This window comes from Mastomys coucha, unplaced genomic scaffold (assembly GCF_008632895.1).
Source record: "Mastomys coucha isolate ucsf_1 unplaced genomic scaffold, UCSF_Mcou_1 pScaffold22, whole genome shotgun sequence".
Classification (NCBI taxonomy): domain Eukaryota; kingdom Metazoa; phylum Chordata; class Mammalia; order Rodentia; family Muridae; genus Mastomys; species Mastomys coucha.
In genome coordinates, this window is record NW_022196905.1 from 31,056,897 (window position 1) to 31,070,105 (window position 13,209).

A 13,209-nucleotide genomic window follows, 5' to 3' on the forward strand; every position below is an offset into this window, starting at 1 on the left:
AAAAAGAAAATGAAATTAGGGTAGTGAGATGGCTCAGTGGGTAAAAGTTTGCTGAAGAAGCCAAAGCCTGAGTTCAATCCTAGAACTCATATAAAGATGGAGAGGATCAACTCCATAAAAAATCATCCTCTGACTGCCCTCCCTTTACCCACCCCACACACACACCAAGGCACATGCACCAACACATATACACATAATACACAAACATAAATTAATTAGTTATTAATTAATTAATTTTGGTTTTTCAGGACAGGGTTTCTCTCTATAGCCCTGGCTGTCCTAGAACTCACTCTGTAGACCAGGCTGGCCTCGAACTCATAAATCTGCCTGCCTTTACCTCCCAAGTGCTGTAATTTTTTAATAAAAAATTAAACTGTCTTTAATTTTAAAAACATGAAACTGATGAATACTAGAAAATTAAACAACTAAAATTTATAAAATTAAAACTTGAATTAGGAGGGATTAAAATTTTACTCTGAAAAATACATTTAAGTGAATGCCTTTAATCCCAGGTCTCAGGAGGCAGAGGCAGGCAGATCTTTGTGAGTTCAAAGCCATCCTCATCTACATAGTGAGTTCCAAGACAGTCAGAGCTAGAGTGAAACCTTGTATCAAAATTTTTTTTGTAAGCAAGTTTATCTAGAAACAAACAAACGGTTTTCAGAATGTCTGTAGCTGTAAAGCATGAAAACTGAAGAGAGAACTGGCAAGTATGTGAAAGTATTTACCCTTCACACCAGAGCAGAAAAGGACAAGCATCCAGGATATGGACAGTGCAGGACAAGGAAGGACAGGATCAGAACAACACCTGCCCCACCTACCACCAGCCTGCCTGCTGAGGTGAGAGACTGGAGAGCTATCTTCTTGCAAGTGGAGTGACCAGACAAGCAATTCTTGCCATGCAAATGAAGGAAGTTTTGACTGGCCAATGCTACAAAACAGGGTTGCAATTAACTGAAAGCTGTCAATCAAATTAATACATCTGGTTGCTCCTGGTCCACAACAAAGGTGGTACTGTTTTTTTGTTTTTGTTTGGCTTGTTTTTTTTTGTTTTTGTTTTTTTTCCAGGACACTTTCTGGACCAGTCTTGCATTATGGAAATTGCTCCATTGGGACCTGTTATCTTTGTTTTCTCAGCCATGGATGTTCCTCCATAAAACTTAGCTCTGTCAAAGTTGAAAACACTTTATCACATAAAATATCAGAGCATAACATGCATATAATTTTCAGTGTGAAACTGTATCCTGTTAAAGTGCCTAGGTATAAAACTTCTATAGCTGTGAACTGTAAAATATACTAAGCCTACATACATGCAGGCAAAACATTCATTCAAATGAAATAAAATAAAATAAAATAAAGAACAAGTTTTATGGGCTGAAGAGATGACTTAGCACTTAAGAGAGATTGCTAGGGCTGTAGACATGGCTCAGCGGTTAAGAGTGCAGACTGCTCTTCCAGAGGTCCTGAGTTCAATTCCCAGCAACCACTTGGTGGCTCATAACCATATGTAACTGGGATCCAGTACTCTCTTCTGGTGTATCTGAAGACAGCTACAGTGTACTCATATAAAGAAAATAAATAAATCTGTTTTTAAAAAAATTATCCTAGCTGGGCGGTGGTGGCCCACGCCTTTAATCCTAACTCATGGGAGGCAGAGGCAGACAGATTTAAGAGGCAGAGGCAGACAGATTTAAGGTGTTCGCCACCACTGCCCGGCTGGCAGAGTAAGCTTTCTAACAATTATTTACACCCAAAACTATATCATGGAAAACTACACTGCAGTGGAAACCTCAGCCACCAGCCAGCCCTCTCCACCAAAAGGCAATGTAGGAAAACACTCTCAACAATGGGACTACCTATCTTAATTTTGAATCTCCAAAAACTGTGAGCCAAATAAATCTCTTTTATTTGCAAAGAGGCTACCTACGATGCTTCATTAAAACAATAAAGAAGCCAGGCGGTGGTGGCTCACGCCTTTAATCCCAGCACTTGGGAGGCAGAGGTAGGTGAATTTCTGAGTTCCAGGCCAGCCCGGTCTACAGAGTGAGTTCCAGGACAGTCAGGGCTATACAGAGAAACCCTGTCTCAAAAAACAAAAACAAAACAAAAACAAAAAACCAATAAAGAAACTGGTTAACACATACACAATACCCTTTAGCAAATTAAACTTCAACTTTAAGCTTATCCTAGCATTCCTTCAAAGAGGCCTAGCAAAAGACTACAACAAAAATATAGACAGGTACAGCGGCATATCTGGAACTGCAGCAACTTGGGAGGATAAGGCAGGAAAAGCCTAAGTTTGGGGATACATGTGGAAAATCGCCCGCATCATATTCCCCCAAAAGATGCAGTTGAACTCACCTCTGAAATAGAAAATGCATTGGCTGTTAGTTCAAAGGTGTTTTAGTAAACACAGCTGAGAAACAGACTCCAGGCTGAAAGCAAAACAAATCTCTCCCTACTCATTTAAACACCTTCATCCCAATTACATACCACTATCATGTTCATGTACATGTAGCACTGTGGCATAATTCTTTTAACTCATTTACCTTCTTTTAACTCATTTACCTTCTTTTTTTTTTTTTTTTTTTTTTTTTTATATATATTTTATGAGACAGGGTTTCTCTGTTTAGCCCTGGCTGTCCTGGAACTCACTCTGTAGACCAGGCTGGCCTCGAACTCAGAGATCCGCCTGCCTCTGCCTCCCAAGTGCTGGGATTAAAGGCGTGTGCCACCACTGCCCGGCTCATCAAGCATTCTGTATTCACTGCCCCAATGCCTTTATTTGTAACTCAGACACTAGCAATGCAAGTTCATCTTCTGGAACAATTCTATTATTCCTAATTCTCTGGAAAAGGTTTTAAGAGATTAGCAGTACACAAATTCCAATGATTAAGAAAAGCAATATGGGCTGGCGAGATGGCTCAGCAGGTAAGAGCACTGACTGCTCTTCTGAAGGTCCTGAGTTCAAATCCCAGCAACCACATGGTGGCTCACAACCACCCGTAATGAGATCTGATGCCTCCTTCTGGTGTGTCTAAAGACAGCTACAGTGAATTACCCAGGAGCGAGCTGGGCTGAAGCAGGGCGGCAGAGGTCCTGAGTTCAATTCCCAGCAGCCACACACATGATAGCTCATGACCATCTGTACAGCTACAGTGTACACTCATACCCATAAAATAAATAAAATATATATTTAAAAAAGAAAAGAAAAGCAATAATCATAAAATAGCCAAGAAACTCCCACTAATATGCTGCTCCAGGGAAGGAGCTCAATTTATAGAGTATTCAACAGGTACACTTTTGAAGACTTAATTAGTATGGCACATAAATGGCATCATCAACATTTAAAGTGTCAACATCCAAATGTAATTCCTCACTTATCTGCTCCCAAGCCAAGGTGGGGGTGGGGTGGGATGGGGTGGGGCCACAAGAGACAGAATGGTATAAACAATGCTTAGCAACAGGAAAAAGTTTTAGAGGTTTCAACAACTACTCCAAATACATTTTGGAAGATTAAAGTTAAAAAACAATAGGCAATATCAAACAACTCTGATTTCCCACTAAACTTCCTAAACCGTATACAAAAACCTGTTTACCTATGGATAACCTAATTTTCAAGATAGTTTAAGATTCCATATTGACTGCATACAAATGCCCTCTCCAGTTCATCCCTAAGCCAAGTAAGAAAGAAACATAGGCCGGGCAGTGGTGGCGCATACCTTTCTTTAATCCCAGCACTTGGGAGGCAGAGGCAGGTGGATATCTGAGTTCGAGGCCAGCCTGGTCTACAGAGGGAGTTCCAGGACAGCCAGGGCTACACAGAGAAACCTGGTCTTAAAAAAAAAAAAAAAACTGACTAGAAGTTGAAAAGATGGCTGAGTGGTTAAGAGCACTGGTTGCTCTTACAGAGAAGTTAGAACAGAGAACCTAGTTCAATTTCCAGCACCAAAGGGCAGCTCACAACTGCCTGGAACTCTCGTCCCAGGAGATCAAACAACTGCTTCTGGGTTCCTTGGGTCCTGCTCACACATGGTACACAAACATACATGCAGGCAAAACACCCATACACATAATATAAAAATAAGAAGTACAAAAGAAAAAAAACTAGTGGGTTAATTACTGTAGCAGATGAACATCTGGGCTGAGGCAATGTTGTTGCTTGAAGCTTCTAGCCAGGTTTACAGTGACCTGGTAAATGTGAAATCTACCCAGAACAGGACTAAGGTTGAAGCTGTAGAAAAAAAGTTTGTGGCTGTGGTAGCATATCCCAGCACCTAAGTAGGCAGAGGAGGCAGATCCTGTGAGTTTGAGGTCAGCCAGGGTTACATAGAGAAACCCTGCTTCCAAATACAAAAAACAAAACAAGAAGTGTGTTTCTGTTAAAGAGACTGGAAGCTATAAGGCCTGTCACTGAAGAGTAGGAAACTGGCCAAACTCACCTATGACAGTGTCTTAGGATTTTACTGCTGTGAACAGACACCATGACCAAGGCAAGTCTTACAAAGGACAACATTTAACTGGAGCTGGCTTACAGGTTCAGTCCATTATCATCAAGGTGGGAACATGGAAGCATCTAGGCAGGCCTGATACAGACAGACCTGAGAGTTCTATATCTTCATCTGAAGGCTACAATTGGAAAACTAATGTATTAGTCAGGGTTCTCTAGAGTCACAGAACTTATGGTGGTCTCTATGTAGTAAAGGAATTTATTGATGACTTAGAGTCTGTAGACCAACTCCCAACAATGGTTGGCAGCAGCTGTGAATGGAAGTCCAAGGATCCAGCAGTTGCTCAGTCCCACAAGGCAAGCAGAGCAAGAGCAAGCCTTCCTTCTTCCAATGTCCTTATATAGGTCTCCAGCATGTGGCCCAGATTAAAGGTGTGTGCTACCACACCTTTAATCCCAGATGACCTTGAACTCGTAGATCTTCATATCTTAATCTCCTCGGATTCATAGCCACTATGCCTCAAGATCTCCATGCCAAGATTCAGGTCGGAAACTTGTATCTCTCAGCCTCCAGATTAGGGCCACAGGTGAGCTTTCTAATTCTGGATTGTAGTTCATTTCAGATATAGTCAAGTTGACAACCAGGAATAGCCACTACAACTAACTTCCAGGCAGCTAGGATGAGGATCTTAAGCCCACCCCCACAGTGACATACCTATTCCAACAAGGCCACACCTCCTAATAGTGCCACTCCCTGGGCCAAGCATATACAAACCATCACAGATAGGTTGCAGGGGGAATATAACTATAAACTCCTGTGAAAGACTTTCCTTTGATGGAAGTTGCCTAGGGGAGTATTTTCCCAGGTCCAGCCATCCCAATACTCAAAAGCCACCTACACCTGTACTCCAAATAAACCAGTGACTGACTGAATTAGAGGCAAGCCGCATGATGGATACTGTTTTTCGGGAATGCAAAAGGCTACAGTTACAGAGATATAGAGGCTTGCTTCTACTCAGATTTGTTAGGAAGACCAGTGTGTAACAAGGTTACCAGTGTGTAACAAGTGTGTAACAGATTCCTTAAGTGACCTTGTATAAAATTTGTGAGGAGGAAGCCTAAGTCACAACAGAGACATCAAGATATTGGAGATGCCAGAAGCATGGAACATCTGCCAAAGAAAGATACCATATGGAATCAACACCAAAGGACCAGTACCAAAGGACCATGTGAAATGGGATGGCAAGGTCACAAAACAAAGCTACCTGGGTCACTGAAGCTCAGATCACATCACCACCTGGGCTAGGCGTGACAGGACTTAGTTTGCCAACCTGGGTTTCAACTTTGCTTTGGTCTACCCTTCCTTGCCATTCTGTCTCCTCCCTTTTAGAATGACCATGTTTACTATGTCACTTTAAACAAAGTGTGTAATTTTATTTGTGATTCTACATGGTGTCATTAAGTAATTTTCACATTGCTGTGACAAAAGCATCTTAAAGAAGGATTGGCTTTGGCTCAGTCTGAGCATCTAGTCCATCCTGGCAGGGAAAGCATGCAGCAGTCTAACTATGGTGGAGAGCCACATGCTGTTCACAGGCAGGAAACTGAGATGAACGATGGTGCTCAGCTTGCTTTCTTTTTATCCAGTCTTAGACCTCAACCTGTGGGATGGACCACCCACATTCAGATTGGTCTTTCCTTCTCAATTAAACCTTTGAGAAAACACACTAACAGACATGTCCAGACCTTTGTTCCTAAGTAATTCTAAATCTAATCAACAATGAAGATTAATCATTACAAAAGGAAACACTAACAACTAAGAGACTACTTTGAATCTTATAGAGATATCAGACTTTTTTATAACTTTTTAAAAAAAATTACAGTATTATTGTATCATTCTCTTCTCTTCCCTCAAGACATTAAGATCTGCTGGGCAGTGGTGGCACATTTCTTTAATCCCACCACTTGGGAGGCAGACACAGGCACATTTCTGAGTTCGAGGCCAGCCTATTCTACAGAGTGAGTTCCAGGACAGCCAGAACTATACAGAGAAACCCTGTCTTGAAACAAACAAACAAACAAAAGACGTTAAGATCCAGGAGATGCTTCCATGCAAAACAAAACAAAAAAGCCTAAAATGTCATAAGCAAATAACAACAATAACAAAACAGCTTGAGTGACTAGACTTCAGAGATGGATCAGTAATTAAGAGCACTTACTGCTCTTATAGAAGATCCAGGAATAGTTCCCAGTACATACACTAAGTAGCTTGCAACTCCCTGTAACTCCAGCTTCAGTGAATCTGATGCCCTTTTCACCTGCAGACATGTGGTACATACAAATTCAAACATGCACACAAAATAAATTATAAAGCAAATTATAACAATAATTAAGTTGGAAAAAATGTATCAGAGAGTAAAGAGTTAATTCTGAAAATCAGGTACAAAGAATATTTCAGTGAAGTCTTCAAGATTCCAATAGCTTGATGGATGGAAAGGACAAATACAGGAACTGGACAGTCATGAGATAGCCAGCAATGTCATGCTAAGGTATAAGGTACTGTGGCTTGAATCTGCAATGTCCCCTGCAGGCCCTTGTATGTGTCCTCTGCAATTTAGTGGCACTTTACTGAGAAATGCTGGAAATCTTAGGAGCAAGGTTTAGCTGGAAGAAGTAGGTCACTTTGATATACCTTAGGGATACCTTACCTTCCATCTCTCATCACCCACCTCCCCTCCTCCTCTCCCCTTCTCTTTTCCTGGCCATCAGGAGATGAGAAACTTTACTCCAACATATGTCTGTCTTCTACCATGAGGGTACTGAAACCACAAACCAACACACTCCTTTCTCCCACTTAAGTTGCACACGTCAGATTAAAGTCTACAGAAAATTGGCCCCAGAAAAGTGAGGTCATTGCTGTCTGCTGCTGGTGTGGGTCAGAAGCCTTTGGACCCAACCTTACAGCAGAAATATGAAAGACTTTAGAAAAACAAGTCAAAGCCAAGAGTGCTGTCAGCAGAACTTAATGGATAATTTTGGTGGGAGCTCAGAAGACCAAAAGTCACTAGGAATATGAACATTAAAGACAGGTTTCAGACAACAAAGACTGCTGGAAACTGAACTAGAAACTGTACATGTTACATTATAATAAAGAAGACATCTAAATTTTATCCATTTACCAAAACACTAAACTCCATGACAGGCTGAGTTTATGAGTGACCCACTGGAAATTCTAGAGGAATGAGGTTTACTAACAGCTATTAATGTTTATAATGAGAAAAAAGCAGCAAAGACTGAAAAACTTGCAACATGGTCAGAAAAGTTGGGGCAAAGAAAGTGTGACTACTGAAGAAATTAGAGCCATTAATTATAAAAGTCGAGGATTATCATCAAGATAAAAGGTATCTCCAGGGCATCTTAGAAACTGGCCAGACCCCACACATCACAGGTTCAGGATAGTAAAGTATAAACTAATTTGGAATACCTCCTCCTTGAGAAGAGAGAAACTATCATGAGTGGACAAGTACAACGCCACCTGGGAAGCTGTTCCCCAGCATTTGTCCACTGTGCCCAGCTACCAGGTACCCTTGAGGCTGCTGTAGCTATGGCCTCAGGGAGCCACTACTACTGCAACTGGCAGCAATCTTTGCACCTCTAAGTGATGCTGGGTTAGCAGGTAAGCAAAGTAGAGCCATAGAGGTTCCCACCCAGATTTCAAAGAAAAGCCTGAGAGATCAGGAAACATGTGAGAAGACGAGGGTCCCAGCACTATGACGTCACTGAGTGGAGCCAACCCAAGAAGTTCATACGGGCTGCATGCGAAGAACAGTAAAGCCAAACGGCAGGGTTGCCCAAGCCCACTGGAGCCTACAACACACCTCAGAAGGCAGACATGGAGCAGCAAGCTTTAAAGTCTGCCCTGCTGGGTTCTGATCTTGCTTTGGTCCATACAATCCTTACTGGCTATTCCATTCTACTTTTCAGAAGGAAAATGTTTACTCTGTGTGTGTAACTTTCTTTTTTATTTTACAGGAACTCATAGCTGAGAGATTGCCTCAGGTCTTAGAAGAAACTTTGGACTTTTGAGAAATACTGAAATGAAATACATTGGGAATTCTTGAGATAAAGTAAATATATAAATACATTTTGGGGCCTAGGGTAGAATGTTATAAATCTGAAATGTGTCCCTCGGGCTTATTTGAACATTTGGTCTCCAGCTGAGGGCACTATTTTGAAGGTGCTGAAAACATCAGAAGGTGAGACTTAACAGAAAGAAGTAAGTGGCTGGAGGCAGGTCCTTGGGGTATCTGTCTCTGCCCTCTGTCTGTCTGTCTTTCTCTGCTTCCTGGCTTCCATTAGGTTGAGATTTCTAAGCCACCATATCTATCCTGTCATGATGGACTGAAATCTCAGAACCGTAAGCCAAAACAGAACTTCCCTCCCAGAGGTTGTTTTTTGTTTTGTTTTGTTTTGTTTTTGCCACCACTGCCCATCCCACAGGTTATTTATATCAGGTGTTCTGGGAGCTGCCTGGCATATGAAGCACAAGAAGACATATAGTTTCAGACAACTAAAAGAATAAGCACAAGTGGCAATGCTTTTAGGGTACATTCTTAACCCTTTCTACACTGCCTCTTAGTCCAGAGCTGGTAGAAATCTGATACCTGGGCTCAGCAGTTAAGTAATTATACTTACTGCTCTTCTGGAGGACTAGAGTTCAGTTCCCAGCTCCCAAGTCAGGCAGATCACAACTGTCCATAACTATGGTTCCAAAGAAACCCAACACCATCTTCTGGCCTCTAAATGAAAAATATGCATATACATGCATATAAATAAAAATAAATATGTCTTTAAAAAAAAATCTGGTAATCGGTCTGGTTTCCAGGCCAAGCAAGCCTGGAAACCTGAGTTCAGTCCCTAGAACCCAGCTCACTACAAAGTAAAAGACATGAGACTTCTTGTTTCACAGAAAGACTGAAGGTCAAGAGATATAACAAGCTTACCAATGGTGACCCAGGAAGCAAGAGAGGGGTTAGAATGTAACTCCAGTCTTTCCAATCCAGTACTAATGAGTAAGAAGTAAGTCTTCTTGAAAGCAACAATATTTTATATTTAATCTCTACAAAAGAAACATTTTAAGAAAAAGCATGTCATCCATCCACAAGGCCGACAGCAAGGAGGAATTTATTCTAAAGGATTTCCAAAGGCTCCAGAGAGGACACAGTATCTTATAAGAATTTTTTGAAACTAGAGAAAGCAGAAGTGGGGGACACTCAGATCAGAAGAAAGAGTATAAATCAAGAAAGTCTGAAACTGCTTGGCATATTTAGAGCAGCAGTAATCTTACAAGACACTGTGGAAGGAGGTGGCTAGGACAGGATGACTGCGCTGCACTGCTAGGGGCCTCCAACCCGTGTTTATAACTGCACTCTAAGCTCCAAATCACAGGTGCTTAGATGCCTGCAGGACCAGAGGCTGCCAGATGTCTGGGAAAGAGAATCCTGGAAACCAGGCAAAGTAGAGAGAAAGCAATGGTGGCCTGAAGACAACTAACTGACTGTTCCCAGCCAGCAGGGGAATCTGAGGACTTAGACATATCAGCACTAACCCTGCGTTTTAAGAGCTTGAGTGAGGATGATATTACTTCACATCGCCCCCTCTGCCTCTCTATCCTGTAAGACAGGTCTCACCATCCTTCCCATTTCACAGATGACAAAACTAGCTCAGAGGCCATTAACTTGCTCCAAGTCAAATGATGCAAAAACAGGGGCAAAGCTCAGGCTTGGTGCATTTACACACAAAAGAGGAAGAGCAAGTCCAACACTTTTAAAGAGCCCTGGGATAAAATGAGGCACAGACAGGGCTACACAACAAATAGGAACTAGGAAAAACACCATAATTTGTATATCAAATAAACCAATCATCCTTTAAACAGATTTGCCTTGTTAAATGTTGCCATGTTAAAAATACCCTTATGTGCCCGGTGGTGGCGCACGCCTTTAATCCCAGCACTTGGGAGGCAGAGGCAGGCGGATTTCTGAGTTTGAGGCCAGCCTGGTCTACAGAGTGAGCTCCAGGACAGCCAGGACTACACAAAGAAACCCTGTCTCGGAAAAAAAAAAAAAAACCCTGAAGTTCAAAGAACAATACATGTATCTCCATAACACTAAATAAGAGCAAAACTCTTCTCTTGATATTTCACCAGCCAAGGTAGCACTTTCTTAGTGAAAATAGGCTCATAAAAAACCTGCTACAATCAATTTGAAGCCCTATTTTATTTTACATTCTGAGAATTTAATACTGGGCTTCATCTGGGCTACATCTCCAGCCCTAACTACTTTTTTAAATGATTAAACATCTGTGGGATCGCAGCGATGGGGAGACTGAGATGGGAGGACACCTGAAGCTTGCTGGCCAGCCAACCTTGCTGAATTGGTGAGCTCCAGGTTCAGTAAGAGATCATGACTCAAATCCCAGCATTTCAAAGTCAGAGGCAGACATATCTCTAAAGTTCTTGGCCAGCCTAGTCTACCTAGTGAGACCTTATCTCAAAAATAACACCTTAGGGCTGGAGAGATGGCTCAGTGATTAAGAACACTGGCCGGTCTTCCACAGGATCGGGGTTCAATTCCTAGCAACTGCACAGTGGTTCACAAGTAACTCCAGTTCCAGCGGATCTGGGATCTGACACCCTTACACAGATACACATGCAGGTAAAATACCAATACACATTAAATAAATATTTTTAAAACAATTATTTAAAAAAAAACTAATATTGATCACTGGCCTCCACACATAAATATACATGCATGCAAACACACACACACATAAATACATACATAATTACAATTCAATGTTTGGATAAGAGAAGATAATGGGGAACTATGATAAAGGCACATTATATAGATATATGAATGAACTTGCGAAAGAACACATTTTAAAAGCGCACCATGTGGCAGGAATAGCCAACTAAATCTACAATAATAAGTATAAACTCGAAGAAGCCTCCATGGGTATTTCAAATGCACAGTTCTAGAATGGTTTTTGTCGTAAAGATCCTGAGACCTAGTTAAGAATGGTTCAGCCCAAAATATCTGCGGGCGAATATTTGACCTTCAGAATGCAGAGTGACGGATATTTTTTTTCCCTTCTTTTAAATCTGAAGTCTCTAAAACCGACAAAGTGTCATGCAACGAACGGGTCCTATACTGGTGGCAGAAATCTTGCGTGGGGTTTTCACTGCATAGGCTTTTCCATGGCAGCAGCACCTGTTATCCAAACTGCACGTCCCCAGCACCTCAGCAATCCTCTCCTACCGTTTCCTTAGCCAGCCAAGAGCCAGAAATGCAAAATGCATTGTCAGTTTCTTGGGCAACGAGGCAAAGTCTACGGTGCAGGTGATGAGAACCAAGAACCCCATCCATTTAGTAAATGACTCCAGAGTCGCAGATCCCCCTCCCCAGCTTATGTCCATCTCACTTTTCTCGGTTAAACCTTTAAGGTTTGTCTACAGAAGGGCAAACACTGAAGGGAGGGGCTGCCAGGTTCGGGGGTCTGCTCCCCATTGCTCGTCCTGTCCTGGCCTCTACGCAGCGCGCTCAGCCCTGGCCCGGCGTCCACCGCCCGCAGCTCGGGGGACGCCGGCCGGAAGCCGGGCCGCGAGGGTCCGGGCGGTGGCGCGCGCAGGCCGGCGACTCCCGGGTCTGTCACTTCTGCCCTCGGCCGTCACCTTCTTCGACCCCGCGCCATAGGCCCGCGTGCCCGCCACTCACCGCGCCGCGCCCGCCCCCGACAGCCGAAGGACAAAGCTGAGGGCGCGGGGCGAGGCTCGGCCGCTGTCCTCAGGCCGGGCCGCCTCTGCCCGCCGCGGCCCATTGTGCGCACTCATCGCACGCCGCCCGCGGGGGTCCTCGAGCCGGACATCCCTCAGGCCAGACACCCGCCACGGCCCCGCTCCCGACCCCCGCCTACCTGCCAAGGCTACCGGGTGGGCGCCTCTCCTTGCGCTCCGAGGGCTGCGGGCGGCTGCCGAGCGCCGGGCGGCCCTGGCCTGCGCCTTACGTAAAGCGGCGGCGGCCCCAGCGCCAGGCGGCGGAGGGCGGGAGGCGGTGCGCGGCAGCCGCTCCGCTGCGTTACCAGGCAACGGCCTCAGCGCCCGGCCAGCCAACGCCGCGTTCCATATCCTTCCGCCCAGGCGTCCGGATTACATCAGCGCGCCGGGGCTCCGCCCTCGTGCTGTGGGTGGGGGAGCAACAGGAGGACAGGTCTGGGTTCTGGGGTCCTGAAGATCCTGACACAACGAGGCTGGACCTGAGGATCCGAGACTTTGAAGCTTCACCAGACCCGGGGAGAGGGCGCCAGGGTCGATGACCCCCGCTGGGGCACTCAGGCCGGGCCTTGCAGAGCCCCTCCAACACAAACCCCCCCGCCGCATTACACCTGTCCGCGCCCCCTCTTCACCATGTCCTGGAATGGCTGGAGTAGGCGGCTTAACATAAAGACTTCAATTAAAAAGAAAAAAGTGACATGGCTTTTTTATGTTATTATTAAGTAGACAAAAAATAAAAGACCTTCTGGAAGATTCGGAAGTGGGAGCCAAAAATGTGCTCTAACCTTTTAGTCAAAAGCCTCTTCCCACCTACTCACCTTCCCTAAATGTTACTCCTAGGCTCTTCTAGAAAAGCACATGTAGATGTCAGGAGTACCAGGAAGGAAAGCCAGAGATGTGCCTTCTGTACAAAGGCAAGAACAGGTCCAGA

At 44.0% G+C, this 13,209-nt stretch overlaps 1 protein-coding gene across 1 annotated transcript in view; it reads right to left on the bottom strand.

The window, feature by feature from the left end:
* Kiaa0232 (KIAA0232 ortholog) overlaps positions 1-12,608 on the bottom strand; it is a 63,498-nt gene extending 50,890 nt beyond the window's left edge. The window contains exon 1 of the mRNA XM_031341880.1: positions 12,422-12,608. The gene's annotated coding sequence lies outside the window, so the exon portion shown is untranslated. The remainder of the gene's footprint in view (positions 1-12,421) is intronic.
* Between the last annotated feature and the right edge of the window lie 601 nt (positions 12,609-13,209).